Genomic DNA, 6,228 nt, shown 5'->3' with positions numbered 1-6,228 from the left:
GCACTCGGGAGGCAGAGGCAGGCGGATCTCTGTGAGTTCGAGACCAGCCTGGTCTACAAGAGCTAGTTCCAGGACAGGCTCCAAAACCACAGAGAAACCCTGTCTCGAAAAATCAAAAAAAAAAAAAAAAAAAGAAGAAGAACAAAGAATGAATGAAAAAAATGCCAACAGCTTCACACAAATATGGGACATTCTTGAAGACATCCATCAGATGAAAGGATGGAGAAAGGAGAAGAGGAAATAGTCAAGAAATATGGCAAAAAAAAACTTCCCAAATATATCAGAGAAACGGCAACTTCTATATCTGGGAATCACAACAAAGCCCAAGAACAACACAAACTACAAAGAGAAATGACGTTGAAAATGCTGACAGTCAGAGGAGATGAGAAACTCCTCCAAACAGTTTACAAGGGAGTCTGGTAAGACTCATTCATATCTGAGACTCTTTAATTCCAGCACTTGGGAGTAAGCCTTTAATCCCAGCACTTGGGAGGCAGAGATGGGATGATTTCTGTGAGTTTGAGGACAGCCAGGGCTGTTACACAGAGAGACCCTGTCTTGAGAAAACAAAAACAACAACAACAACAAAAGAGACTCACACCTGGCTCATCAGCACAAATCATAAAGACAGGAAGACCGCGTGTTTTGCTCAGGGGGCTGGAGGACAGCTGAGAACCCTACATCTAACACAGCACAGCTGTCTCTCAGAAAAGAAGATGAAACAAAGACTTTTCCAGATGAACAACGACAGAAACTGAGAATTTGTTGCTAGTACATCTGCTCTGTGGGGAATAGCGGAGAAGCACTTCAGGATAGAGCAAGTGACCCCAGCCAGCAACTTTAATTCACATAGACAGACGGTGATAGAGGTAGAGAAAGATAAAACTAAAAGGCACTAGTAAGGGTGATCATAAAAGATGGTTGATATGGTCTGAATGAGAATGGCCCTCATGGGCTCATATATTTGAATGCTTGGTCCCCAGTTGGTGGAATTGTCTGAGAAGGATCAAGGTGTGGCCCTGTTGGAGGAGGTGTGTCAATAAGGGTGGGCTTTAGTCGGGCCATGGCGATGCACACTTTTAATTCCAGCACTCGAAGGCAGAGGCAAGTGAATCCCTTGAGTTGGAGGCCAGTCTGATCAACAAGAGATAGTTCCAGGACAGACGTTAAAGCTACATAGAGAAACCCTATCTTGAAAAAACAAAACAAACATAAGGGTGGGCTTTGAGGTTTCAAAAGACTTCAGCCATTTCAGGTCGGTCTCTCGCTCTCTGCCTCTGACTTGTGGATCAAAATGTGAGCACTCAGCTCTTCCTGCTGCCATGCCTTGCTCGGCCATCATGGACTCTAGCCCACTAAAACCGTAAGGTCAAATTAAATGCTTTCTTTTATACATTTGGTGATGGTGTTTTATCACAGCAATAGAACAGTAACTAAGACAGAGGTATTTATTTTCTTCTGTCCTCTTTTAACTGATGTACACAGTGAGTAAAACAATTGTCACGTCACATGTATTCACACACACAAGGTAGGGCCTTAAACATATGGAAGCCTAATCTATTTGTCAATAATAGCACAAAGTGGGTAGGTGGGAGGAGATCCACACAGAACGAAGGCAATGAAAATCAATGGTAAGGTGATGTGGGATGTCCTGTATATGTGTTGCTTTTATTTGTTGATGAATAAAGCTGTTTGGGCCAATGGGTTAGCAGAGCAAAAGCCAGGTGGGAAATCAGAACAGAGATAGAAAGTAGTCAGAGTCAAAAAGACACCATGTAGCTCCTGAAGGAAGAGGACGCCATAACCTTACTGGTAAGCCACAGCCTCATGGTGATACAGATTAATAGGAATGGATTAATTTAAGATGTGAGAGTTAGCTAGGAATATGCCTAAGCTACTGGCTACACAGTGTTGTAATTAATATAGTTTCTGTGTGATTATTCGGGTCTGTGCAGCTGGGAAACAAAAGAGCAGTCTCCGTCTATAAAATGGCACCCACTGTCTGGGGCATGGATCTACATAAGACTTAAAAAAGCTTAAGAGGAAAAAAAGGGGGGCTTCTAGACTCACAAAAAAATGGGAGCCAAGCCCAGTATCTTGGTAGCTGCATCTTTTTTTCAAATAGACTCTGTTTGCTGGCAGTGAGCAAAAGGCATCCTGACTCAGGATATGATCTAGAAATGAATACTTTGCCTTGGTATGGATCCTGGTCTATTGATATAAATTTAAGGTCAGTTTTGTTATACTGTGTATATTTATTTCTGCTCTTATTAAGGTATTTAAATTTCTGGTCTTATTTAAGCTCAATTTAAAATGTAATGTATAATTTAAGAAATACAGATTAATAGAGAGTCATCTATAATAATCAAACTTTTAGACATGTTAGTTAAGTTTTCTAGATATGCAGAGATATATTTCAGTTAGATAGATAACCTTCAACACTTCAGAGACCTACAGAATATGGCATTTAAAAGGTTTTAAGAAGTTAGACTTTTGGGGCTGGAGAGATGGCTCAGAGGTTGAGAGCATTGCCTGCTCTTCCAAAGGTCCTGAGTTCAGTTCCCAGCAACCACATGGTGGCTCACAATCACCTGTAGTAGGGTCTGGTGCCCTCCACACAAACAGAATATTGTATACATAATAAATAAGTAAATAAATAAATATTTGAAAAAAAAAGAAGTTAGACTTTTCTCAACAGTGAGACATATCTGCTTTTGGCAGCACCAATTATTTCAGAGAAATTGATGGTCACTGAAGAAGCTTGTTAAAGAATTTGCCTTCAATGTGACAAGGGTAACCATTGGACGTGATGCTGCTCTTGCTGAACTGCTTGATGGTATACTGCATGAGCTGGATATGCAGGATCCACAGAAAAATGACTGCTGAGCTTGCCTAAAGGTGAGATCCTTTGGGGTTTCTACTTCATGAAAGAGCCTGCCAGACATTCTGCAGGACACAGAAGAAAGTGTTTGACAAACTGCCAATATAGGTGAAACAGTCTTTCAAATTTCCTGCTTCATGGAAAAGTCTACCATATCTATGGGCCTGTAGTTTGAAGATGCCCCAATGTGACAGAAGAACCCTGGGCGACTGTCCAGGCAGTAAGATGTCTCTGTCAGTTCTAGAGTCCTGGAAGTTGCTTACAATGCACTCCCTGCTTACTTAAGTAATATTATATACTTCTGTGTTCCTTGAAGAGTTGAAGACAGATAGTTGCAGTTTTCTTTAGTTATGATAAAGGATAAATTAGATATAAAACTTTGGACTCACACAGATAGGATAGATGATAGAGTATATCCTTAATTTGCCAAATGTAAATAGACTAAATATTGTAACTATAATTCTTGCTTGATAACTGTTTTGTATGTGTACTTTTACTATGTTAAAGTTAAAACTTTCTTTTTTATTTAGACAGAAAAGAGGATATGATGTGGGATGTCCTTCTGTATATGAGTTGCTTTTACTTGTTGATGAATAAAGCTGTTTGGGCCAATGGTTTAGCAGAGTAAAGCCAGTGGAAAATCAGAACAGAGATGATAGATAGATAGATAGATAGATAGATAGATAGATAGATAGTAGGTGGAGTCTAAGAGACACCATGTAGCCACTGAAAGAGGAGGAAGCCATAATCATACTAGTAAACCATAGCCTCATGGTGATACACAGATTAATAGAAATGGGTTAATTTAAGATGTAAGAGCTAGCTAGGAATGTACCTAAGCTACTAGCGTTGTAACTAATAGTTTCTGTGTGATTATTCGGGTCTGGGCAGCTGGGAAACGAAAGAGCAGTCTCTGACTACAATAAGGTGACAACATTGTACTGCTGAGGTTGTGATGTTAGTAAAAACAACAATACACACAAAAAGGAAAGGTGAGTACTATTAAGGATTAATATTTTTAGGCATCACTGGTTGCAAAGAAACAAATCAAAAGCCCATTTAGGTAAGTTAGGATTTAGAAACAAGTCAAGCATGGTGGCGAATGCCTTTAATCCCAGCACACAGGAGGCAGGGGAGGAGAATCTCTGTGAGTTTGAGGCCAGCCTGGTCTACATGGTGAGTTCAGGACAGTCAGCGCTACATAGAGAGACTGTATCTCATCTATAAATATGTATATGTAGAAGCAGAGGCCAGTGAGACAACTTAGCAGATTTAGCTTGAAGTGCCTTGCTGCCAAACCTGTTTGATCCCCGAGACTCACATGGTGAAAGAAGAGAATCAACTTGGTTTTTTATTTCCATATGCACACACATGTGTGTGTGTATGCATGTGTGTATGGATTGAAATCTTATATTGTTTACATTAGTCAAAAGGAAGTCCTAAAGATTAGTAGAGAGACAACACATGGGCATCTTGAAAACTAGGTAAAGTTATAGACACTGAGCAGCTACATCAATGATATCATTAAGTGTTTCTTGTTGTTTGGTTTGGGTCTCATACTGTAGTGCAGGCTTCTGGTACTCATGATCCTCCTGCCTCAGTCTTCAGAGGGCTGTATAGCACCACACCTAGTCACATAACATTAAATATTAATGGACTAAGTATTGCATTCAACCCAAAAGATACAAACAAAATCCAGCAACTCATAAAAAGATTTTGACAGTATCAACAAATAGGATTTCTCCCAGGAATGAAAGGTTGGTTCATCATATGAAAATTAATTAATTCAACACATTGTATCAGTACAATAAAAAAAGGAAGGCTGGTTGAGTCACAGAGACACTGTAAACTATGGCAGCCTGTCTTCTGTGAGAGAGGGTTTTAAAAAGACATAAAGTGCTGGTGGAATAGTTGAACAGGTGAGGGCATTTGCTGCAAAGCCTGGTGGTCAGAGTACCCCCTGGGATCTATAGAGAAAGAACCAATACCTGGAAGTTGTCTTCTGACCTCCACAAGCACATTGTGGCAGGTATGAGTGTGTATGTGTCTGTGTGTATACACATAAAAATAAATAAGAAAATAAATAAATGTGATAACTACATAGATAAACGTTTTTATAAAGCAAAACAATCATTTCTCTAATCCCAAGAGAAAAGTCATTTAGCAAAATACAAAATACAACCTTTTTTTCATGATTAAAAACATTCAAAGAACTAGAAATAGAAGTGAATTCCCTCAACACAATAATAGACATCTACAGAAAGCCCACAGCTTGCATCATGTGCCGTAAAGATGGGTTATTTTCCTCCAAGTCCGGGAACAAAGCCTCTTTTTATCACTTCAACTCAGCATTGTGCTGGAGGGGCTAGCCATGGTAATTAAATATGAGAAATAAATAATTTCATGCATTAATATTTAAAAAGAAGTAAAATTATGTCTAGTTATGAATTGTCTAGAAAATCATGGGGAATTACACACAGATATGGGGACTAATGGGTGCACTCAGCAAGGGCACAAGTTGCAAGCCCGACATACAAAAATCACTTTTATTTTTGTACACCTGCAGTTGAGTAACCTGAACAGGAAGTCAAGAGCTAGACAATTTTTGTGTTTTGCTTGTTTTTTTTTTTGTTTTTTGTTTTTTTTTTTTTTTGCCTGAGACAGGGCTTCTCTGTATAACAGCTCTAGCTGAACTGGAGCTCGCTTTGTAGGCCAGGCTGGCCTTGAACTCACAGAGATACATCTGCCTCTGCCTCCAGGGTGCCAGGATTAAAGGTCTGTGCCTGACTGAGAGCATTCTAATTGTAATGGTAAGAATAAAAGATTAATGAATACATCTAGCAAATACAACATAAAATTACACTTCAAAACCTACAAAAAGTGCTGAAATTCAAGGTTGAATAACTGGGCAAACATCCCAGCTCACAGGCAAGAAGACTTAATGAGAGGTGACTACATCGCAGGAAGACATGTTCCCCAGGTTCTTCTTCATCTTTGGAGAAGCTGGCAAGATTATTTTAAAACCTGATGGAATTAGAGGCTAGAGAGAGACAGTCAGCAATGTGTTTGCAGAATAAGCAGAAGGATCCATGTAAAAAGTCGGGCACGGGTAGGGTGTGTTTGCATTCCCAGTGCTGGGGGGATGGAGACAGGAAGATGTTGATGGTGGCACAGAGGACCCAGAAGAGCCACCACAATATGCAAATGAAGTGCAATTTAAGAAGATATGATTCTCCTGATTTTTAAAAGTAACTACAAAACTACAGTAATCAAAACAGCATGGTACTGGCACAAGAGCACACACTGATCAGCAAGGACAAAGTGGGAGCTGCTCTGACTAAACCTGA

This window comes from Microtus pennsylvanicus, chromosome 11 (assembly GCF_037038515.1).
Source record: "Microtus pennsylvanicus isolate mMicPen1 chromosome 11, mMicPen1.hap1, whole genome shotgun sequence".
Taxonomy (NCBI): Eukaryota; Metazoa; Chordata; class Mammalia; order Rodentia; family Cricetidae; genus Microtus; species Microtus pennsylvanicus.
The sequence above is the reverse complement of the archived record's forward strand: the minus strand, read 5'-3'. Positions refer to the sequence as shown.